This window comes from Trichoplusia ni, chromosome 3 (assembly GCF_003590095.1).
Source record: "Trichoplusia ni isolate ovarian cell line Hi5 chromosome 3, tn1, whole genome shotgun sequence".
Taxonomy (NCBI): Eukaryota; Metazoa; Arthropoda; class Insecta; order Lepidoptera; family Noctuidae; genus Trichoplusia; species Trichoplusia ni.
In genome coordinates, this window is record NC_039480.1 from 9,856,796 (window position 1) to 9,882,456 (window position 25,661).

Below are 25,661 nucleotides of genomic sequence, written 5' to 3' on the forward strand. Positions count from 1 at the left end.
TGTGTTGACAGTTGCTGTAGACGCTTCAATTACATTATAGTACAAGTTTAATTGCTCTTCGCCTTGACATTTTCTGAGTAATTTTGTGGGCTCGGCGGCCTGAGGAAATTGCGAGGATACCTTTTCAAAGGTACGAATATCTGTATACCTAACATTAACACTAACGTAATATATTTTGTATTTGATTTCAGTAGTTATGGAGTCAATCAGCTGATAGTTAAACTAACTTAACTTATTTACTAACTTAACTTCTTTCCGTCTGTTCGTCTGTCACCAGGTTGTATATTATGAACCGTGAAGACTAGTCAGTATTTTTTTTACAATTGAATTATTTATTTTTCCGATATCCAATACTATCAAGTTACATAAATTTATTATAAAAATTAACAATTATGTAATCAACCCTTATTACGGTTTCATAGTTTCTAAAATAATTCAAACGATCATAAACTAAATACGAAACCATATCACATACCATAAAATTTATACTCCAATTCACACATACTCGAAATTAGAAATAATTACTATTGAACGAACAAACAAGATTTAACTAGTACTAATAAACAAAGCTGCAGTCGCAAATAGGAAACAACGTTAAATTTTGATTTTGCCAAAGCCAAATGAACTGAAACAGAGGCTATATAACCCGACTCGGCGCGTATTCAAAACGGTGACGTCATTTGCGTATCATCGTGATTTGTGCCGGACGCGGGCTGTGCCAAAAATTTGCAGCGAATGCAATGTTCAATTTGTCTGTTGTCACCCAGATTAGTTAGGCTTTGTGACCGACGGAATATTCTCGTATATATAGGCGGATGACATGTCCGCTGTAATCTCTGAACCCCAGTGGAAATTGTACACGGTTTTGGTTGGTTATTTTTCGAGAACGGTGGCAGAATGTCAACATTTTTCATTTTTGTCGGTGATGTTTAAGCGTTGGCCTTTTTTATTGGTAAAAGACAAATTTGTTTTATTTTGCTTCGTTTATATATCTTGTTTAAAACGTTTTTGAAATTTTGTACCCTGGGACACGTGCATAAATGAAAATAAAAATGGAAAATTACTCTATTTGCTTTCCGAGAAAACCAGGTCTCCTAAGAATTTTCAAAGGTTTTTTTTACCACATCGCATAACCACGGGCGGTTTAAACTCTGACACCAGGTTGTACATCAACCATATGACAAGAAAAACGCAATATCAATTAATAAAAAGCTATATAATATTAATGTCTTAGATAGCAATGTCTAGAATATACAATACCATTATGTTGATTTTATTCCTCCCTTTGAGAAAATATAGGTACATCTTGGCATTTTTATAGCGAGCTACGGACCCTGGCAGGAATACTAATTTTGGTTCAGAGGTGAATCTATTTATTTTGAAGATCCTTTTGTATTAAGTTTAATTATGTTACCGAGAAATGTTTGTCGGAATATCTTGTATCACAGAGCAAATTGTATTAAATATTCATGTCTTGTAAATTGTGTTAAATTTTCATATTATTTTGAATTCGGTTGAGATCATGGGGTTTATATTACTGGTGTTTTCGATTAAGTATTTTATAAATAAGGGTTCTTCATTTGTACGTATTCAGTTATCTAATTAGGTGTGTGTATAAATATAAATGTTTGAACTCGAAAGAAACAGCTAACATATTACATGTAAAAGAACAAAAACTATTACAATTCAAACAAAAAAATCTTACTATTTCAAAAATCTTGAATTAGATAAGCTGACTTTTAAATGTCTATTTAATATTAAATACTTAAAATAAAATACATACAAATTTAAATATTCAATTGTGTAATTTTCCAACATTAAAACCAAAATCCTCGAAAATCAAGTACAATTCAACAGCAAATTGAAAACCTACATACGTATACAAAAGATTCCCATTTCTTCTAATTAAATTCGTTGCAGACTCCAAGTTGCCCTTTTTTGGTCCTTATTTACGGAGTTTTGTGAGCTGGGTCGCATAAGTGGTTAACAATGGTGCTATCCGCACATGGTTATGTAATTTGTATAATGTAATGTGTTTTTGTTGCATTATAAGTTAAGGGTGTTTAGTTCTGTAAAGGTTTTATAAATATGAGACGGTATTGTGAAAATATTTTTCATGAAATATTAAATTTAAACAAAATATTGTATTGATAACCGAGTGGTACGGTGGTGTGATCCACGAATGCTTATCATGCATAGAGACACTCAGACTAGTATCTCTGTGCATGTGACTTGAATGATTGCGCAACCCTCCGCAATAAGAGAATTAAATTCCTTTGTGCGAGCTTCGTTAATAACATTAGTCAGTTATTGAAAATTTTTAGACCAATAATAAAGAAATTATTTTATCCCCTTCCATTATTAGTCCCTCTTGTCTAACCAAGAATGAACTCATATGCTTAAACTGAGCTATAAAGACAATGGCAAACCATCAAGGTCTCGAGAGACCAACTTGGAGTGAAGTACTAAAAGAGACCCGTGGGAAAATGTAACTGAATTTGTTCGGACAGTGAAGGATTAGTGACGGCACACGAGAGGCTGTGAAGTAGAACATGGATGTAGGAGGAAGTACCACCGAAGCACTTTCACAGAAAACGGCCTTTGAAATAAAGCCTTTTTGATTTGGATTTGGATTTTGACAGCGGAAGCTTTTATGGAAGCTAGTTTAATTAAAATTGGAGGTTAAGCAACGGTTGGTGCTTTTTTGTAGCTATTCATAATTGGATGATGGTAATGGTTATTTATTTATCTATTTACCTACGTGTGAGTAAACTGCTATATCATTAAATTGGAACGGTTCGATTATGATTTTGGTGGGTGATGAATTTTTGGTTTTCTTTACCCTTTTTGCACGGAAGCTTCTCAGTCGCGAGACTAAATAATACTTAAAATGAGTATGCGAAAAAGTAAATTTAGAATTCCAGGTAGCAGTAAACAGGCACTTCCTTCTATTGTTATGTTCCATGCCATGACTGATCCTCTTTTGTTTTATGACGTAATCTCTTCGCCTACCGAAAAGTTTACCAAAACCAATTTGCTGGTTTAGTTTTTGGATTTAATGTGAGTGTAATTTAATTCTCGAGGGAGAAAATTGGAGATATTTTAATGTAATGGGGATTTTGGGTACACAGTGTTAAATTTGTTTATTTTGTTTATTAACTGTTTTGTAGAAATAATATTAGTCACTGGCTTACTTTTCCACTTTTACGCAGCCCGCTTAATAATGGTAATGACTGCAAATAAATACGGGAGTGAAAGTTTCTTTTAGTGGTGGTATTGGCATCTATTGCTAATATTTTATTCATCGTCAAATGAAAACAATACTCAAAACAGGAATATTTCTATCTGGAAGAATTTTATTATTTAAGAGAGTAGACAGACTTGGCAAAGATTCAAGATCTTGTTTAGGCAATTTAAATGACCCGTGAAGTCTTAATGGTGACCTAAATTATATTTGTTTGGTATTTAAAATATGCATGAAATATTGTGATACTATAACATTAGCATAATAAAAGTAGATAATTAAAAGAACGACTTGTTTTCGCGATATTCAGGGCGGAACCCTACCAATGGGCTAAAAACATTTTTTTTTAGAATATAACCAATTAAGAGTTCAATTGTTGTTCACACTTATAACATGTTATTTCGAAGAGTTTCAATTTAAATTCAGACGCAACTATTTTCTGTGTTGTGTCAAAAATCGTTACTATTGCTGCTCCAAAATGTTAACAAAATGTCGAGGGAAAATACCATTTAAGTTTAATTTCCGAATTACTTTGACTTTGGGTGTTACACGAAATACATATTATGCTTATTCCAGTAGGTATTTAAAAACAGTCATGCAATACAATGGCATAAGTGACCCATTTCGCTATCAGAACATCGGACGTTTCAGCAAAAAGCTTTTCTTTCTTTCACTTTTCATCCTTTTCTTAGGTGTCAAAGTACAATGAGAGATGCTTTCCTAATGACACCTGCATTTCTCTTTGTGAAAACGAAGAAAATATCGCTTCCTTTTGTAAATACGTTTGTCCATTTTTTTGTGTTGATTACGATGCTAGACTAAATGACTTTTGCTGTAACTCAAAGAAAATCTCAAAGCTATGTCGTCAACCTAAATTATCTAGCAAAATGACATGTATTAAAAAAAAACGTTTTTTTCATATATAAAATCAAGGTTTTTCGTGAACATTGTTTTTCAACAAAACAATGTTCACAAAAACCTTGATTTTATTCATTTCATTTTATCCAGAACAGTCGTGAAAATGAGACACAGTTGTATGCCGTGTAATGCGGTATCTAGCTTCAAAAACTATGGTACTGCTTTAGACTTTAGTTTCCGTGTGCAAAATTAGCCCATCTGATCACCCTTTAAATCTCCATAAACTACACAAACTTTGAGTTCAACCAACCGCGTTCAAACCAGTCGCCTACCTCGAGGTACCGTTACGTAATTAGAATTATTACCATAAATAACATTCACTTGTTTGTCTATACCTAACCAGCAATATGACAGTACTGTATTCTTGGAGAAAGTCCCGACCGATTTTGGTCACATCTTTTAACAAAATGAAGAAAATGACAGCCACCTATGCAGGACAAAATTTGTGTACAACTGTGGGCGCAAGCATAGACGCACTTTCGCTTTGGGTTGATGGAAAGCGAATGTCAAACTCCTATTGACTAAAACCCACCTAAGTTCCTCCCTTTGCTCTTAATTTACCGGGGCAACGGTAACCCTTTCGGACAATCCTGTTGCCCTAGCAGGCGTCAGCTTAATGGGCTCTACAGAGTTGCTGACGATATTGGCTGTCCTGCGGTCTTACCAACAGACTACCACAGCTTTACGTCTAGTACACTTTTGGTTTGAACGAGGACTAAGTTGCGACTAAGTTGCATTAGAGTCCCCTGTCGTCTTGAATTACTTGATGCGTTGGGTTCCGTAATAGGGTGCAGTGGAGCTAAAACTATTACTTTACTTAGGAATAGATCATATTGATCAAGATAGATAGTGTAGCTAACAGTTTGGTTAAATGGGTATCGGTTTTACACGATACAAGATTAATGGATATGAATACAGAACTAATAGTTTAGGTTTAATGATAATGCTTATCAAATGAAGATATAATATCGACATGTCCAAAAAATTCTAAGTTTCGTTATGTAACCATTACAGAACTTATACACAACTAGTTCATCCGGGAAATGGGATGTTTTGTGAATCAAAACGGTCCGACGCTATTCAAATTATTTTAAACATTTAAACTGGTCCAGTCGTTAAGACGGAATTCTGTGACGTACACGTAAAGAAAAATTATGTACGGTAAAACGGGGTGAATAGAGGCTGTTTTGGGGTGGATAGAACCAGATTTTTTACTAAAATTTCGACGTTTAACAAGACAAAATATAAAGGTTATATGAAAATTCTCAAGCATTTCATTAAATAATTGTGTTTAAGCATTTTTGTGTAAGAAAATGTTAATGAAACCCCCCCCAAAAAAAAAAAACTTCTATTTACCCCTTGAAACTTTATTCACCCCGTTTAAAACGTTTAATTTATTTTTAGACACTCTTTAGATACCGTAATCTAAAGAGTGTCTAAAAATAAATTAACAGTTTTATCGAGTGAAAAAATATTGTTTTTGTATTTATCCTTAATACAGTACTGAATAATCGTAAGAATAGTGATTTTAAATTATTACTGCATGTAAACATTAATTATGATAATAATTCGACATGAAATTAAATTCATATTTGATCTGATGATTAGAATTCACTAGAGGCCGTTAATAACAGAGCCGCAATCATAATTAGCGGCTCTTGTTCATCAAATACCGTTATTCAATGCTTGGGTTGAGCCGACCTTTCCAGGCCATATGATTTGAATCACAATATCCAAAATTTATTCAAAAATGAAAATTATTGTTTGTCTATTCTAGTTGTATCGTTCGCGCGTGCTAAATACAGAGCCTTTGTCTCACAGAACACAATCCAAACCTTAGGGTAAATTGGAACCGTATTAATACATTTGTGCTATCTATCCGTCCGTGCAGGCTGTATCTAATATTTTTTCATTTCATTGAAGATCCTCTATGACAACAAAAAAATAAAAACAGTATAAAATTAATATTAACGAGCTTCTATAAAACATAATTCCAAAATATCGTCCTTTTGAAAAACTAAATGTAACAAAACACAAACCTCTTTATTTCTAAACATACAGCCTGCAGTAGTAGAGAGTAAGAAGCTGCATTTAAAATTGATTTAGTCGTTTCTGAGAAAAATGTCCACGATTTGCGAACAGCAACTACCGCTCAACTTGATGGCTCGATTTATTTCCTTGTGAAAGGATTTATTTAACTTGACCAGAGGTCCTGCCACCACCTTTCAAAGTGAGATCATCGGCTATGTGGAAGCGAGATAGCGCTATATACAGTGATAGCTCCGTCTCAAGGATAGGTTGTGATAAACGCCCTGCTCTTTTTTGCTGTGTCATCATTATTGCTGGTCACTAGCGCGTTGTTAGTTTCGTTGTATCGTAGAGAACTTTGTACTAACACTATTAAAACCACACTGTATTCTAATTGTAAATGTTTGTCAGGACGAAACCAAAAAAAAATTGCAAGGACACACACACATCCATATCATTCAGAATAGATTTTTCGTAAACATTAAACTGAACAATTTCTCTAGCTCCATTTACTTAGAATGTTAAGTTAAAACTTGGCAAAGATAAAAATATACACAGATAAACAATTAATCTTGAATTGGTTTTATTTAGCCCCAAAAAGTCACGGCATCCTCGAAATAAAACACAAAATGAGAAACAAAGTAAACAAAACGTAAATGTAACGTTACCCCCTTATCTAACCCAAGAAATGTAAAATAAACCAGTGTTACACGACGCCACGTTTCCCCAGAGAAAATATTCATTATCAACGAATATAATTAAGATGTAGTACACAAGTAATTTATCTGGCGCCGCGGAGTCGCGACGCGTAAACGACGCTTTGCCCCACTATTGCAACGTCATTCCGTAAATTATTGCAAATGGAACATTTCTGTAAGTTAATTTACAAAGTTGCGACGGTAACGTGAACCCCCTGTATATGTTCTGATTTATTATCAAGTTATTGTTAGATAACGAGGAAATTGAGATGTTCTAAGGAGTTCGGGTTTTGTGTTTCGTAATCTGTATACGTACTTTCAGTGTCACATTTAATAAGTGGAAGAATACTTTTGTGTATCATTACATGACTCATTATGTTTTTGTGAAGCATTTTTTTTTACTTTTTAATAACACATTCGTCTTAATAAACAGGTCGGTTTTAGGTATATAACCTCTTTTCTCGTGTCTTGCTTTTTGGTTAAGGATTTCGCAAATCTTCTCAGCCCACAGAAACAATTTACATTAAAATGTATTTTAAACGTAACCTTCTTTTAAATTGTAAGCTACGAGTGAAGCTAATACCCTCATTTGGCTAATAGAGGAAGCACTTAACCGTTTAAGTTCTCATTAAATGCACTACGAGCGGCTTGTAGCATTCTGAAGTCGGTCGATGTGCAGATGTTCACTTGAAGTAGCAATCTTACTTATTTAGTCTAAATATAAAAGGTTTATTTTATAAAACTTGATATAAAAATGAGCCTAAGTTGATCTCATTACGTATACACATTTCAAGACAGTAATTGACGGATTATCAATCGCCTACGTCAATTATAAAATAGAATAGAATAAATTTATTTGTTATAAAAGCACTTTATGAAAAAAAAGTCTCACTATTTTCCTTAAATTGTGTAATGAAATGTCACTTCGATTTTTTTACGATTACTCTATTATCACTATATCGGAAATAATGTCCTTAACGATTATATATTATACTAGCTGTTGCCCGCGACTTCGTCCCCGTGGGTAGAAGATATAAGTTATGATATACCTGCCCTGTTTTTTTCACATTTTCCATTGTATCTTCGCTCCTATTAGTCGCAGCGTGATGGTTTATAGCCTAAAGCCTACCTCGATAAATGGATTTTTTCAATTTGGACCACTAGTTCCTGAGATTAGCGCGTTCAAACAAACAAACAAACAAACTCTTCAGCTTTATATATTAGTAAGTATAGAGTGTAGATCATAATTAAGGCTGTCATCACAAAACAAGATCCAAATAAACCCGATAAATCAATCAGGAAAACAAATGAACGTTCATCAGCGTTCCTCAGAAACAGGACGTGCACAACCATGTTAGTTCACATGACGGCTAAACCGCATTTAATCATCCAGGAAACAACGGGCCTGGTCTTATACGACAGGTAAAAAGTAGAACGGTCCCACACGCTGACAAAGGCATCCCCACTTATTTCAAACGTCAACTCGAGAGCTTGAAAAAGTGTGTCAATGTAAATTAGAGTGGGGGATGTGGAAATATGAGGCAGTTTGTAATGGCTTGATGACGTCATATTTGTTTATAATATACGGGTCATTGACAGAAAATTAGGTGAAGGGAAATTGAGGAGTCAGATTCGATTCTTACTGCTGGATTCCTTTTAAAGGTATTATTGTCAGCATTAAAATGCCTCAATGCTGGGCACACTCCACTTGCAAAGATGCAAGACTGTGGGTTTACCAGTAACAGATATCTACATTGAGAGTCCAGGTTAATTCCTTTGCCATTTCTCAATGTCTTGGAATAATAAAGAACATTGAAAAATGCCATTGGATCGAACCTGAATCTCGTGCCACCACTTCTTGGTGCTAATTATGGAGTCAAGTAGAAACTGACCATGATAGAACAAATAATATGAAAAAATTGTATTATTTAATCGAAAATCTTTGTTTTGTGAGTCCAACTCCCAGTTTTATAAACATGAATAATAGTTTCATAAACAGAAATAGTACCTGATGTTATTAACAACGACAATACAGTTTTTGTCCGATGTAGAAGTCCAATTTCTCCAGCCATTTCCATCAAGCAAATATAAATGCTTACTTTCATAGACAAAACTACACAACACCTAAGATTAAATGAGGAGATAAAACGACTGTATAGGTCACTACACAGTGTTGGTTAGCGAGTGCAAACGTCCTCCAGACGACCTCTGAATTATCATGAATACAGACAAAGTTAATCGCTTGTTTTGTAGTTCAGACTTAAAATGTATCTAGTTTCTAGAAACGGATCTAAAGATCACTGTTTTTCAGAAATAAATGAAGTACTGTTTTGTTTACTAGCTGCTTAGCTTGCATTTTTTTCCGGATGGGAAATTATCAACTGGCTCATTCAGCTTTGGGCTGACCAGAAAGAAGTGCCTGAATTTTACTGACTCCAACCCTATTCTTTTCTTTGCGAAAGGTGTTTGGAAAATTTCACTGCTTCGACAAACATCAGCCGCAATGGGCTCTACCGAGATTAGGGACTTCTTTTGAGGCACGCGAACACAAACACGCTACCTGGCACGGGCCTGGTCCTGATGTGAGCTACCCATCAGCCATCGTTCGCAGAGCCGCACTTATGGTGGCTACTTGAGCGCCATTGCCGTTACTTGAGTTATACTTAGCTTATTTAAGAGGTATTTTGCTCATAAAACCCTTTCACCTGTATTAAGAACAATCTAAAAAATATATCACTAAATGCTCATTAACTTACCAAAATGAAAAGATATATCAAAATGCGAAGAAAAAAAGTAATTGAAACAAGTTTATAATTCGTGTTTTTCGCTTCCTAACTTTAATCGAATTAAAATACTTCATATTTCCACTCGAACGATATAATTAAATCTTCCGAACCAAGTTTCTTTCAAACAAATCAAATTACGGATACCAAATACTATGTCAGGGGCCTCCTCGTCCTGAAGTAATATTTTTTCAGGTGGGGAAGCGAGACAATGCGTCTTATAGTACTGTCTCTCTTCCGCAATTACAACACTGTTACTATGAGACGTAGTAGTAGGCCTCCAGGGGTCTTGAAGGTTAGTATTAGAAATATGATACGGTTCCGTATCGAATTAACTTTCATATATAATACGGATCTTGATTATTCCTTTAAGAGGATAGTTAAATTATCAAACACGTGTGTATGAATGAAATAAGAGAAAAATGTGTTTCCAAAGCTCATTAACGTTAAACACTTTACTACTCGCTAGTAAAGGCATTCTATATTTATGAGTCGCAACTCGCAATCTCTCATTCTTCTCATCCCTATTTTGTTAAAAAACCGAAGATTATACAAAGATGAAAAGTTAGTGGAGGTATGGTCAGCAACGAGATTCGGTGAACAGTGAGATTTAGAAATTCATCCTAAATTGACGTTCCAATAATTTGTAATTTAGCCTCAGTGTTACCTTAACAATGTCTTTTGGATCTAACAGTGTTCAAGACTTATGTTGCAGACTATCCAAGCCAAGACATATGTCCAGTCCGCTGGACGTCGCCGTTGGACGTCGCCTATTGAGATTTGAGATATCCGAGATTATTGAGCAATTTGTTCTCCACAGAAGAGGGATCCCCGTCTATCTGATTTTGCTTAGATCACAGTGACTGATAGCGTTGTGGCACTTTTTGTGGTTTTTTCAAACGTCAACCTGTAATCCGTACGAATAAATTGGTACTAAAGTATATTGAAATATTATGGACAGACGACTTGTTAACCACTGAAATATAGTGAGACATATGCCTTCTCGTTAAAAATCACATCCTCTAGAAAACAATTCGTCCCTTTGAAACAAAGCCTCAATATGAATCCTCTTACTTATAAAATCCTACCCTTGTAACTGTCATACAAAATTTGGAATACAAATGAAATTTCCTCTCTTCACAGTTGTTTGCAAAGAAGTGTGAATTATTCTCGAAATCTAGAATCTTGATAGGAAGCGAATCCAAGAGAAAAGAACAGCAACTACCAACGGAAGCAAGGATTACCATAATTTATTCGGGATCCGGTACAAAAAATATCTGGCGTCAGGAACAAGGAGGTTGTTTAATATTAATGAACCTCTGTATCTTTGTGATATATTTCGTGAAGATTTTAGTACTCGATTAGCGTGTGACCAATGTGGGTATTCATGTCTGTTTGATTTTTGGGAAAACAACAGGCTTTTCTTTGTGAAATTCAAAGATATTTTTATTTTGTTGAAAGGTAGATAAGGAAGTATACAGTATTACGAACTTTAAGGATGTTTACAGTATTCTTAAAAGAAAATAAAAACAAACACTCACATCATACAAACATAAAACATACAATTCGATGAATAAATAAAAAATGATTACAAAAAAAGAACGTTTCGCTCATAAATTCTTATAAAAACATAAACAGTTTATGCATACGGAATGGGACGTAAAATAAAAACACGGACCTACACAAATGTAAAACGTGTATTACGTCTCAAATACCGTCCATTTTGCATAATTCAGATGAATTCCATCGAAATGACTTGGTTCACGTCTTTAAGCTGTAAAACATGCGCTACTACTTTAAAATGCATTATTTTCGTGGAACAAAGACTGTTGTGGGAAGTGCCTTTCATTGTCATGATACAGACAGGACATTATAATTAGTCGGAGAGATCCGCCGCCGTGCTACAGAGAGTACTGGTAGATTTGACTGAAGTATATTGAAACTATATTCCAGATATAATTTTCTTTCTGTCGTCGCATTTGTCAAGGGCAAGCAATTAGTCAAAACTTTCGTATTAGTAGTTAATAGTTGACTATTTGCGATGAACATCATGCGAATTAACTAAGATGACTGCCATCAGAGAAGTTAGCACAGACCCACACACAAGTAGGCCCATTTCTGGCACTTCTGAAACGTTAAAATGATTAATTTCCGCGGTTTGAAATTGTCATTTTTATGGAAATGAAACGTAAGCATTTCTTCGAGTTATTTTTGCCCCTTCCATCTATTTTAGCTTATTCCATGACTCTACCCAACTTATAGCCCCCACTTTATGTCAGTAAAAAGATAAATGACGGACGAAAATAAAGGGAAATATTTTATTATGAGACGATTCTGTCATGGATGCTAATGTAGAAAGTATGAAGGATTTGCAAGTTGTCAGCCATCCTAAGTGTTTTTTGACGACGAAACTGTCTAACAAAATACAACAGTATTTTCTTTTGGAATATTTTTCGTGTCTTAGTGGACTAGACGACTTTATGGTGACAAAAAACGGTGTTAGAGTGACGTAAGCAAAAGATGTGATGTGGACGATATTCCTACATTTTTCATGTAAATGGTGACATTCTTGCATGATAAATTGAACTTTTGATACCTATTGGGTCTCTTCCGCAATTACAACACTGTTACTGTGAGACGTAGTAGTAGGCCTCCAGGGGTCTTGAAGGTCAGTATTAGAAATATGATACGGTTAAGTATCAAATTAACTTTCTACAAATCGACTATAATATTTTTTGGACTGAAAACCACTGAGATCGAATTTTGGGGCTTATGTATGCGTCAAATTTCCGAATGAGTATTTTATATTATTGTGATTAAGGAGTTCGTGTCTACGTAGTAACTGCAACAATGATCCATCTATGGATCCCAAGCTTAGCAATGCTTGATGTGCTCAATCTATGGGTGGGTTACTATGTTTGTCATAATAAGATCGTTCCTGTTTTTAAACTACTTCAATTATTCGTGGATCCCGGGTGACATTTGTACCTGATATTTGTAGTATACTCAGTAGCATTACTCAGTACTGAATTGCCCCGTTAATTAAGATGAAATAATGTAAACCACTGTTACTTACGGTAAGACTTAAATCCGACCCTCAACATAGTTGGGAAAAAGCTGCGGTAAAATTTTACTCTATTGAAAAAAAATATCACCCCTACCTTGTATTCTCTTACTATCTCCTGAGTATGAAATAGCGAAACATTCTTAGTTGAATTCAAACCTACTTCAATATTTCGGGTGAAACATTTGAACAATTCGATTGAACTAGTCAAGAAGTTATTGAGAATGCGGAACTGTAAGTGAACGGTCCAGCGCTTAGTCTTGCAGTTGTAGAGGTTGTAGGTTGTCTAGGTTGTAGAGGTACTTGTTGCCTGTCTAAACTCTACCTCCAATTGTTCGATTCATTTGCGGTTGACTCACTGTAGTTACCTTACCAAATGTCTAGTAGCTAACGACTTTATTCAAGATCGACACTTTACTAAGTGACGATCTAAAATGTATGTATTTGTCTCTACATTCTATTTGGATTTGAGAAGGACAGCACATATGAGAGTGACTTTTAATATGGATGTAAAGAATAGTTCCATTTTTGTTTTATCTGTTTTTTTAACGACTTCCGTACTAACGAATTTATTCCTTTCGTTGCGGGGAACACGATATCCAGACTCAAGACAATCGTACGTGGATGGATTTATTGCCTAGTTTTTTAGTTAATTGAAATATCTCTCATATCAAATGTGTAAAGTACCGTGTGTACCATTTCTGTATGAGCAACATACAAACTGTTCATCCATCTTGCTTTTATAAAACCAACATGATATGTGCATGTATAATAAGTCTCATTCATCGAAAGAAGTTTCAAAAGTTCATCCACATGCAGTTTCACGTCTTAGCTAACTGAATTTCAGGCACTCGACTTCATAATCCCTGAGAGTACTTAAAGTGCCATAAAACGTCTCATACCTTACAAATGTTACACCTACAACAAAGAGTTCACGACCCCAACTTTATTTCAAAATAATGTACCAAATTGTCCGTTTGGCTCTATATTTTTTCGTCCCAAATACGCGGTCAAAGGATAAAAGCTACTGCCAAAATTACTGCAAACATAATACACTCGCAAAACTTTTATGCTTTCTCCTTGAATAAATCTTTTGTTTCGACCTCAAAGACTTTGTTTGAAAATATTTTTTTCTTTTGTAACTCTTACGTGAATCTTTGGGATGTTTCAATGTTGTTGCTACCGGCTTATTGGTTTATATCATTGTGGAACAGACAGCTTTGAGATGTTTTAGCTTTTTGGGATTCTCGGTCATCGTTTTATGATGTTTGTGTGTTGATTCCAGAGAATCATTGCATTGCAAATCTTTATAGGTATTTGAATGACATATGGCTGTAAAATATAACATCATAATTAACCGGGCCAGTTTCTTCATATTCGATCTTTTGTTAACGGTTGTTAAATTCCTGGAAGAAAAACATTGCCATTTTCCAATTTGCGCGAGCTGCTCGTGTTTTAATTTTTAAATTGACATTTTAACACTAATGAAATGAAGTAAAACAAACCGATATCAGAAGGGCACTGAAGGCCGCCTCAAGGTATAATTAAGTTAATTAATTAAAGTAAAGTCAATTAGAATGTATTCCGTGACATTTCACAATATCAGTTTTTGCTCATAATTTATTTCGTAAGGACATCTGAACTTTGTAGGTAAAAGTCACTTTCATTATCTTCAACAAATCTGGATCACGTGATATAAAAATGGAAATCTGTTCTTTACATATTTTATCGATTTCATTTAAAATTTACTGGGATAGACTTAGCTATCACAAAGTAATCTACGGACAAAATTATAGTACTTAGTAATTACTCTTCTATGTACTGAGCTGATATAAAACATCAAAAGTGTATACAAGAACAAAATATACCGGCAAAAGTGGAACCGCAACAACGCTATGCCTTACGCCTTCTTCAACAAATACAACACACTTTAAGAGCCGGTTTGAGAGTAAATAGTCGACACGTACACCCACTGTAAGGCATTTTGCAGCCTTCAAAGGGGTCTGAAAATTATGTATACTTATTCAAATTTTCCCCTCGAGTGAGATCCCCGTCGTCGGCAGAGCATTAAACGGATTGCTTCACTCTATCTCTTCCATTGTTTGTCGTAGAAGGCGTCTAATGATAATATTATCCTAATGGCAAACACAGAAATGTGGGCAAAGCTGACCACGAATTACAAGCGCTTAGAATATTTATTAGAATAGATTTTTAATTACAATTTGTGTGTTTTTAGTGAGAAGAGGAATTTATGACCTTAACGAGCGTTGCTTAACCAGATTTTTCTTTGAGTAAATTTAAAAGGTAGCCTACGAGGTTTTCGAGATATCTGAGTGGCAGAAGAACGGACACAGTACAGTATAGTATGTAAATGTTTTACCCTTGTGTACGGAACCTGAAAAATCGATCGGTAAATTACAATTCAATCAAAATGATATTGCTTCTTCGCTTTTCGCCTAATATATCTTCCTCGTCAAAACAATTCAAACATCAATGTTTCACATAACAGGGTATCTAGCTACGTATATCACAATACTAACACACATCCCTCTGTTACAATTACGCATACCAGGAAACAATGCGAGTCACGTAAGGAATCCTCCAATTATGGACGCAACATGTCAGTGACGTCATCATACTTATAGTTAGGGTCCAACCACACTATGCTATACAGCTTGAGGTCTTAAAAAGATGTTCATAATCCTAATCCCTACTAATATTATAAATGCGAAAGTAACTCTGTCTGTTTGTCTGTTACGCTTTCACGTCTAAACCACTGAACTGATTTTAATGGAATTTGTTACAGAGATAAAGTTGACCTGGAGAAAGAACATAGGATAGTTTTATCCTGGGCTTTTGAAGAGCTCTCTTGGAAACGCGATATAACCGACCCCGACGCGGGCAAAACCATCGTCCACAACTTTATAAAGTAAGGATAGATTATAAAATAATACATAAACAGTCACAGGTTCAAATTATGGGTTTCGGGGGGGGGGGGGGGGAGAAAGTTCCCCTCCTAAAAAAAGCTACATCTCATTTGATAAACCGCCTAACATAGCGTCGAGCATTCGTACAGACGTTACATTACAAACAAATGCTCTTATAAACCATATAAACAATAGAAACAGCTAAAGACAACAGTCGTCGACGTAGTGTGCACATGCCCTTATATATACAGAGTTCAATTGTTTTTAATTAGAGTAATAGGGCTGTTATTATTTATTATAGACAGTGTGTGTGATGGTTATCAAGTGTATTTTAGTATAATTGGCACGTTGATCGAAACGTATTGTCCGATGGAATTATGGTATTTTAAATACTGTAATTATTATATCAATAAGTATTTAATAACACTGCAGTGATTCAGTATCCCGGTTTTTATGACGATTTTCCTTGATACATATTAGAATCCTGCATTCTATATGAAACTGCCTATTTAACTTGCACAGCCCATTTGTGCGTAACTTAATCAAAATTCTATATTTTAAATTAGATGATTAATTTTGAGCATCCTCGTCCTATAGATAAAAATCACATAATTGAAGTTCAGTAAAATGTAACAAATTCTTCTTTACACTAAACAAATTAAAATGGGACAAGCTATTTGAAACCCAAAAATAGAAACAAGGACTTTTGATACGAAAAGATATTGATTAAAAAAAAATTGCTCATTAAAAACGTCGTGAAAAAACCAGCATACGTATAATATTTTCAACGGTTTCTTATGCCACATCACTGGCCTACGGTGAGCTTTTCCTCCGACATTAAGTTGCACATTTATCTCACAAACGTAATAAACAAAAACCGATACGGCAAAATTATCACTAGCAAACACGATAAATAATATAGCTCTGAGTTTTCCTTTAGTTAATCCTTTAAACTTCTACTCCTTTGACTGTTAAAGTCTCGGTAAAAGCTGATTTTAATCAGGGATACATAAAATATGACATCAAAGTCCGGAAAGCGGGGACAAAACATTATCAGCTTTGTAATTACGGAGTAGAGTCGTAAACGCAACAGAATTACATTTAATATTGCTCTGATGAATTCCCTGCAAAGAGATATGAGACTTAACGACATAATAATGTAAGGGACTTTGAAAAATATTCCTTGAAATGTAATTATTTGATTTTATGGTGTTGTTCGGGTGTGAATTATTTTGTTGTTTCTGAAGCTTATATGCATTTTTTGTAATGTTGGAATACGCTCGAAAGTGAAAAGAAAATACATGAAATAATATAAAATTTCACTCATGTTTATTGTATGTTTTTTAATTTGAAATAGAATAAAAAGACATCATTCGTTTTTGTTATTTGAATTATTTAAACTCTGCATCTAGTATATGCTAATCTGTCTTATTTAATTACAATTTATCTAAAATGTAATTTAATATCTTTTAATTTTTGAGTAAATAGTTTGTTCAAATGCTGTCATACGGTATATTCTACCTGGCACTATGATACTGAAAGCATACTTAAACTTGGCTTAATATTTCCTAAAAATATTAAATTTAAAACCATTAAAATACGAAGGACTCTCCACCATATGAAAGCAATAACTTTTTAATATAAAAAGCCAGACAGTTTAATGTGGTCTCCAGTTGTGGGTATCGTCTAGTTTGATGACGTCACATATATTATTATGACGTAAAACTTGTATACCTATTTGTATCACTCGTACAAATGAATTTAAAAGGTTTATTAAGGCATCTGGTGTATGAAAAGTAATTTTGAAAAATTAAAAGTATTCGATATTGGTACTGAATTCGTGTGACCGAATAGGTACGTGTCTGTAGACAAACATTTATCTAAGAGCTATAAAATTCTATACTATACTATGTTCATGACTAAACTCAAAAATAAACGTCATTCCCTCAGATTGTAAGTGTTCTAATCTAGTGTGATTCTATTTACTAGGCACACTGTTAAAAAACGACATCGAATACCTTCAATATAGACTTGTCCGAGTTATATGATTATTTCTCAACAAATGCTATCCGATGCTTTCCATTATCCTTCAATTGTGTGATTGATATTTTCCAGGAAGGAAAAGAAAAGATATAAAATCCCCAAGATTAAAATAATCATCATCAGCCTCTATCCGTCCACTGCTGGACATTGGCCTAGCCATTTGCACGCCATCGAGATCTAACTTCGGCTGCTCGCATCCAACTCCTGCCAGCCAAACTCATGGAAAAACAACGTCATTTCTGACATAGCTCTTTAATGAAATAATGAAGAGCTATTTGGTGCAGATGATCCTAGAAAAGTAGAAGTAAAAGGCCAGCCATGATAGCTCTACATTGCTCTACCGTGCTTGGGTACAAATAGGTCAGGACTGAATGGTATCATCGTGGCAGGTCAACTGTACCGCATCGTGAGAGACGCTCGAATGCTCCATTGATTGGGTTAAACGGGATATTTCGATAGGAATGGCGATACAGCCTTTTACGGTCCAGATTTTTGATAGATGGTTTTTCTGGTTAGATTGTAATGTGTAGATTTATGATTTGTGTTGTATTGGGTTTTTTTGGGGAAATGGAAAGGGTCTCTTTGTTTAATTTTCTAACACGCATGTACAATGACGGAACTTTTGTAAGCACACCGTCACCTCATTGTCCCTGTTCGCCTTGAATAGCGCAATTAAATTGTGCAAAATCTGTAAATAATAAATCAGTCCTTAAAATTAATAAAGGCCTTCATCCCAATTAAATGGTGAAGAAAAGAAGAAAAAGTTAAAGTACGAATTGTCTAGTATGAGTACATATTTTTCTGGACTATTTCAAATCATTTAAGTCCTTAAATGTATAGCTAACCAAAACCTAAAGAACACTGCGTCTTCGAAGAAATTTTTCTCTTTACAGCATTGTCACTGCAGCTGACAAAATGGCAAGAGGTAGCTATATAAATATAGTATGCCAAGCTATGCTGAAGTAACATAATTTAAATACACATGCAAGATGAACTACCAAACATTTGGCCCTGAGGAGTACTGGGAAGCTGCGGTTACTCCGGCATAGAACCTCTTAACAACTTCCAGACTAAGTAAAATTAACAATATCGACCGTATACGAATTTACGTAAAGTTGATTTTCGAATAACATTAGATCAAAGATAAATAGTACTATGCATTATAGCATGACATCATTTATCTCTTCATAAATCTGAATTGTTTAATTTTATGTAAGTTTTAATACTTCGCATGGTCTTTTCTAAAACTTATACTACTTCACATAGCCCAGGAATTGCTCGTATAATAGCTATGGAAAGTAAGAATTAGAATATGCATAGATAGAGTTGAATAGGAAGATATAAAACATATGCGATCTTTGAACTCATTCATGTGATAAATACGAATGCCTGTGAATAATATGGCTGTAGTTATTAAATAAATGAGGTTTATAGCTTTAGTAAGAACTGAGGTATTGGGAGTGATGTGAAAGATATTACGTAATGAAGAAACGTATTTATATGCTTCACTGTTAAACTGATTATTTTAAATTGTTCCTTTATAGATAACTAGCTGTTGCCCGCGACTTCGGCCGCGTGGTTAGAAGATATAAGTTAGGAATTTTTGAACGGAAGCCTTCGAAGATAAATAATTTTTCATGTTTTTTTTCCAAATTTTCGATTGTATCTTCGCTCCTATTAGTCGCAGCTTGATGGTATATAGCCTAAAACCTTCCTCGGCGAAGGGTCTATACAACACAATTTTTTTTTCAATTTGAACCAGTAGTTCCTGAGATTAGCGCGTTCAAACAAACAAACAAACTCTCCAGCTTTATATATATATAGAAGTATAGATTACATCCTATATTGTTAGTAAGATGAACTTACTTGAAAATTCATTAAACATGTTTCATGTTTTTTTTTAACGGATTTAGTTAAAAAATATATCTTTTATTATAATAACTGGTCTCCAACATAAAGAAAACATGAGATGTTTTATACATAATTAAAAGCAAAGTCTTGTTCATGGAACTACAAACTAAAAAACAAAAAACTGCATAAATAATCCGTTTTTCTAATAAAAAAAAAGGCTCATTGAAATTAAAAAGCGAGATAAAGTTTCTCAGTTTAACAGCGTTTGAGCTTCAGCTTCTGTTATTCTAACGAGAAACAGACAAAGCCGGTCTCATTTTCATGTTAATTAGTTGCCCAACGGTTCTGTAAAGGTTCAGTAAAACTTTGACCGGCGAAGACTCGCTCATAGCAGAACCGTATAGGTTGACAGCAGTTTATGTTAGCCATATTGGTGTGTAAACTTAACTATGTATTGAATGACTTTAAACTTGATCTGTGTAACTAGACGATTAATTTAATTGATGAAATATGTCGAAAATGGTCTGTCTGTTCTGTGGGAATCTCCATCTTTTATTATATTTTAATTGTTGTATTTGTGGTGACAGAACTAGGAACACAATTTAAAGTAACTGTCACGATTCATGACGTGCCAAATAGCCTGATGACCAACGGACTTGCAGAGGGCTGAGCCTTACTGATGGAGTTCCTTTTTTACTTGGGTATGGCTCCATAAAAGAAGTATATCAGTACGATATTTTTCTGTAACTTTGCAAAATTCATACAATCGATACATTTACAAGATCCTTATAATCCCTGCACCAGTACATATTTACCGATAACACTACAGAAAACAAACTCAATGGTGATTGCACCATCAACAATTTTGTAATGGCCCCGATTAAATCTATATCCAGTAAAGAGAACATTAACACGCTGAAAGACTCAATTGGTTGTACCCAGTATTTCTTTTGAAAGAACCGTTCGTTTTTCAGCTCACGGTATATCATAAGCTCAGTAGTAAAGCCATACCGATTTGGAATTATCACATCACATTTATATTATAAAAGTATTTGACTATATGCATGTGTGTGTGTATGTTTGTAAACTCTTCACGCCATATTGGATGGACCTGATTGTATGATCGCTGTTGGTTTCATTAAAAAGTTTTGTGCTATTTTGTATGCTATATGCTTTTTTACGCTTTTTATTCAGCTACGATAACCATAAATCTTTTCTGCATTTTGCGTATTCAGTCAATTTTTTATTGCAAAACCTACCATAGTTAAAACACCTATTGCACTTTTCCGACGTTTGTAACAAAATAAATATAGTATGCAGTTAATTTGTCACCTAAAATACGAATAATAGCCTGAGTGGAATGCAAAAGTGGCCGTAAGTAATCGTCGACTTAGCGGCAAGCCGGCACTACTCTCTTCGTCCACTACCCATACCACAAACAATCAAGCCAGGAATCTACCCATTGTGGAAGCGAGATAGCGCGATTCACTGGATAGAGCAGCATCTCGTTCCCACAACGACGGTAATCCCACTCTAAAACCACGTAGTAAGTGGAAGACCGCACGAGAATCAACAGCGTAGAATGGATTACTCTTATTGTTATTCTTCAGGCTCTCGTAAGCGATGAGCCAGCAAGTTGACATCCTGTTCCACGAATTTGAACCTTAAACTCTGCGGTTTAAGTTACATAGTTTAAATTGCATCCAATTTTAATGCTGCTTTAAATTCTGGTCAGGACGAGACCGCTATGATAAACAAATATTGGTATTTTTTTTCGTTTCCTTGAGTTTTTTTCCAGTACAGGAAAAGTAAAAACATTTAGGGGTTAAACGTTTTTAGCTGTAGGTATGCTAAAAATAGCTATGTATCCCAATGCTGGGCAAATACCTCCCACCCCTCTTTCCATTAAAGGATAGGAAAAAAGAAAAAAATATACTAATTTATTCATATAAACACCGTTTCTGTATCTCAACTTCCTGTCCTTTCTAAATCATAATCGTTCTATAGCTTGTGACGTAAGCTATAAAGAATGAAGAGCTACAGCTGACTTAAAGCCTTTAATCCAATAGACCAGACCGATGTCAATGAATGCTGGTGACATGCGAAGCAATGGTCCGTGAGCGTAAAACTGGATTAAAACGATTATTAACACGATATCCAACTTCATATCTGCAGTATTTAGAGATATTTAGTCAAATCGAACGAAATAAATAACCATTTATTCAAATTAAGCTGCTTTGGAACGAATGAACTGCACTCAGATTTGCGCTCCCTTCATGGTTTTCTAAGTGCTCTTGCTGTGGGAGAAGAACAAAACTCACCAGCAGCATGCTGTCTGCATTTATAGTGATAAAGTTTATGAAGAATATTTATTGTGAATGTTTAAATGGTCAAGCAGCACGCCATGATTAAAGGTTCTTGACGTACCTCGGTTTCGATATATACCATATAGAAACCAATATAAATTTCTTTCCTATTTGAATAAAGGGCCTATGCCCAGCATAACGATATTTTCAAGCTTCCTTTCATATCTGTCTATCAAAAGACTTCATATTAGTTCATATGCAATTATTCTGTCAATTTGTTACACATGATAAATGAGGGAAAATATTTTAATATTTTCTGTACGAAGGTACGTAATATATTATTAAAATCACGGCCGGCCTCCTTTATTTGCTTACCGAGAGTAAAGTGTTTGAATACCAACGCGCTGTTTTGAAAATTAATTGCTCTGAACGTTAAAACGAGATGTTTTCTAACAGAAGCATTTTCTTGCAAAGAAAATGTTACCAGTCTTTTTTAGATAGTAGGTTTAGTGAAAACGCTTGTAAACGTAAAACGTTTTAGTTGAGTGAGATTTCTTTAATAATGATTTTATGATAATGGACCTCACTGGTTAGTTCCACTGTGACCTGTTAAATCTATGTGATGACAAACAGAGATAGAAAACATGTTAAGGAAAATTGGAATCCAAATATTGGAATCTGGAATCAACCAAACCGCAGTGAGATAGTTTGGTGATCAATGCCTAATGCAAAACTTTGCCTACATGTATGTTGTAGGAGAATTATGTCTTTTCTTTTTAGAGTTAATGTACTTTTTAAATAACATTCGGCCCAGCATCATAGTTTTAGATTCGCATTGTTATTGCAAGAAAGAAAGTTAAGAAAGAAATATTTTTAAACCAACTTTGCATATAATTGGAAACATAAGGGCAATATTTTATATCACCGTGCTTCACACAGTGTCTTTAAAAATTACATGCAGACCCGAAAACCCAAAGCCAATAAGTATAAAACCCGCCGTTCCAGCTCATGATTGCTCATGATGAGGACTCTGATTAGGTCCAAAACTAGTCAGGCAATCCCAATAATACGAGTAAGTAAACCACTATCAAATAATTGAACTTCAAACATTATTCTTACAACGTTAACTCTTTATCTGTGTTTTAATTATCGAGTTTTCAATAGCTTTTCCATAAACATCATAACTCTACATTTCAAATAATAGAATAATGGTTTTCCACGAAGCTTACGCTTCCAAGAAAGTGCTTAATTAAACAAACAACACTAAAAGCCGTTAAGAGCATCTGTTATCATTTATCAAGTAATTCGATCAATGATTTATGTAATAACTGCCGCAGTTGAGTTTGATTCCGATAATAACGCTAAAGATTTTATTGAAGGTAGAAAGAAAATGTTTTAATTTTCATTTTTCCGGCCTTTAAAACGCTAAGATATGAATAAGCATTATTTTTGGAAAATGTTTTATGTGAAACATAAACTTTTAAGGTTTAAACAAACAGGTGATTCAATTTCGAAATATTTTTCATCGATTTCACAATATTTTAATGAAAATTCGCACCTACAATTATTTTTCTAAAAATCCTGTTAACAACGAAGGTCTCTCAGAGATATAATACCCTCCTCAGAGCAAAACCATACTTCATTCCCATAATTATAGGGTGAAATAATGTAAGTGTTATTTTAATGACCTACGTAAGCATTATTAACAGCCCATCAAAATAATTATAGGTCCACTTGACACCCAAAACCGTCCAAACTCATTAAAATGCATGAATTCCTATTTGAATAGGAGATTGGAATGTTTTTTGTATTTACATTTCACGCTCAACGATGCAAATAAAAGATATTATACCAAATTCGCCCAAAAAGTCAATTAAAAAGGACAATATTGAAACAGCGGTCCATAAGCCCAGATTGTTTGACAATTTCGTAGCCAATTCAAATCGGTACGCACAAAAACAGTACCTATTAAAACAACCTGTAACCAATTCGATTGCAAGTTGGTTTCGAAAATATTTTCTTGATTAATGAAAACTAACAATCGAGCATCAAGGACCCGTCTACGTAACAAACCTATTTTCACCGTCGACCAGGCATTCGAAACTCAAACTTCGACTCACCAAATTCGCCACACACAACACACGAACACTTACGCACCTCCACGAAGAAAAAAAAATGATTAAAAAACGTTGAAAAAAAAACTTTTACAATTAAACTTTGAGGATAAAATGGTTTTTAAATAAGGAACTTTGAGGATACATACGCGCGCGGTCGTAGAATTGGTCGGAGATCGGACAGCGCCCGACTGGTCGGGTCGCGGGTTGGATCGCGAATGAGTGTTGGGGCGCCGCGCCAGCCCTTATACCAACGCGCTCAACCCCGAACATGATGCCAGTGGGCGGCGATATATAGAGCTGTTAGACACACATTTTTAATCACACTATTAATTTGTTTTTAAATTGGATAAAGACTACTCGATGTACACTGTAGTGTAAACGATGTTTTAAATAAGATTTAAGAAAGTTTTTGTATCTTTCAGTGACCGATTTTTTTCAACACTGCTGAAAATTCATTTAAACGTACAAAATTTTACATTGAAAGAATAAAATGAAAGTTGAAATAATAATGCTTCTCTATACCGTACGCAATTTATGAAAGTTCATTCGTGTTTCGAGGTTAGTTTTTCCAACAAAGTTTCCAATTTCGTAAATAAAATATTTCTAAAAAGGTATTATCATCTCTTAAAACATACCGCAGAGTGCCATCCTTGTCGCACGGTGGCGGGTTGTCAACAAAACGTTATTAGTCGTCATCTGCGGTGGCCGCCTAACTGGAAAAACTGGCTGACTGGAAAACTGAAAGTTGCCTTTAAAGAAAAAAGAAATGTGCAAATACCTAAAAATGAATAGCGATGCGTATTACGAAAAAAAGTAAAACGAGCTAAGGTGTATATTTATATCAGTTTTATATATTTTTTTAATGTTCAGTTAATTTGTGACCATTGCAAGATTGATACAAGTTCAAATGACATTTAGACAGTTTAAATTCGGAACTTCTAAACGGAATTCGAAAGCAGCTTGTTTGCAATTAGTTAACGCGTTGTTGATCTGTGAGGTTAATCCGCCTCTGTGGAGGTCTGTTGTTGGATGGATTGACCTTATAATGATATTCTGTCTGTATTTTGGTAATGATTTTAATTTGTATCATCTCTGTTTACTGTGTGGTTCATACAAATTAGAACTTGAATACTAGGTACTAGCTTCGTCTCTATGAAACGATTTCTGTTCAATCGTCTAGGATACTGTAATCGTCTAGGAGTTGTAACTCCATTCTAAAATAAAAACAAAAACAAAAAACTTGTTGTAAATATTTTTTTTAGATCTGCTGGACTAATCTAAGCTTATCGAATTTTCAGTCCAATACCAAATTAAAATCAGAACCAGATTATAACCAGATTCTGGAGGAACTCCGAAAACTGGCGTAACCGGGTCAAAATGTGATTATGTTTCAGTATCGAAGTTTGTGCTTTCGAGTGCTTTCAATTACTTGACTTTAAAATTTTATTGAACATACGAGGATATGGATTTCTTATATAAATAAGAAAGAAATATCGAATATAAATTTGAGGTTTTCAATTTCAAGAAGTATAAAATCGCCTCAGTTTTTTAGGGTGAACGGTGTTAAAATTCAGACGTTCAATTTTAATTACAACTTTTATTTCAGTTTTAACTGTCCCTCAAACTGTTACCAAAACTATAAGATGAACCATACAGATCTATTTGCTGGATTGGATAGACGA

The 25,661-nt window shown here is 34.5% G+C and overlaps 1 protein-coding gene across 2 annotated transcripts in view; it reads right to left on the reverse strand.

Annotated features, from left to right (window-relative positions):
• LOC113491845 (U8-agatoxin-Ao1a-like) overlaps positions 1 to 24,886 on the reverse strand; it is a 58,704-nt gene extending 33,818 nt beyond the window's left edge. For both annotated transcript variants that reach the window (XM_026869019.1, XM_026869018.1), the window contains exon 1: positions 24,126 to 24,886. The gene's annotated coding sequence lies outside the window, so the exon portion shown is untranslated. The remainder of the gene's footprint in view (positions 1 to 24,125) is intronic.
• Positions 24,887 to 25,661: the final 775 nt, after the last annotated feature.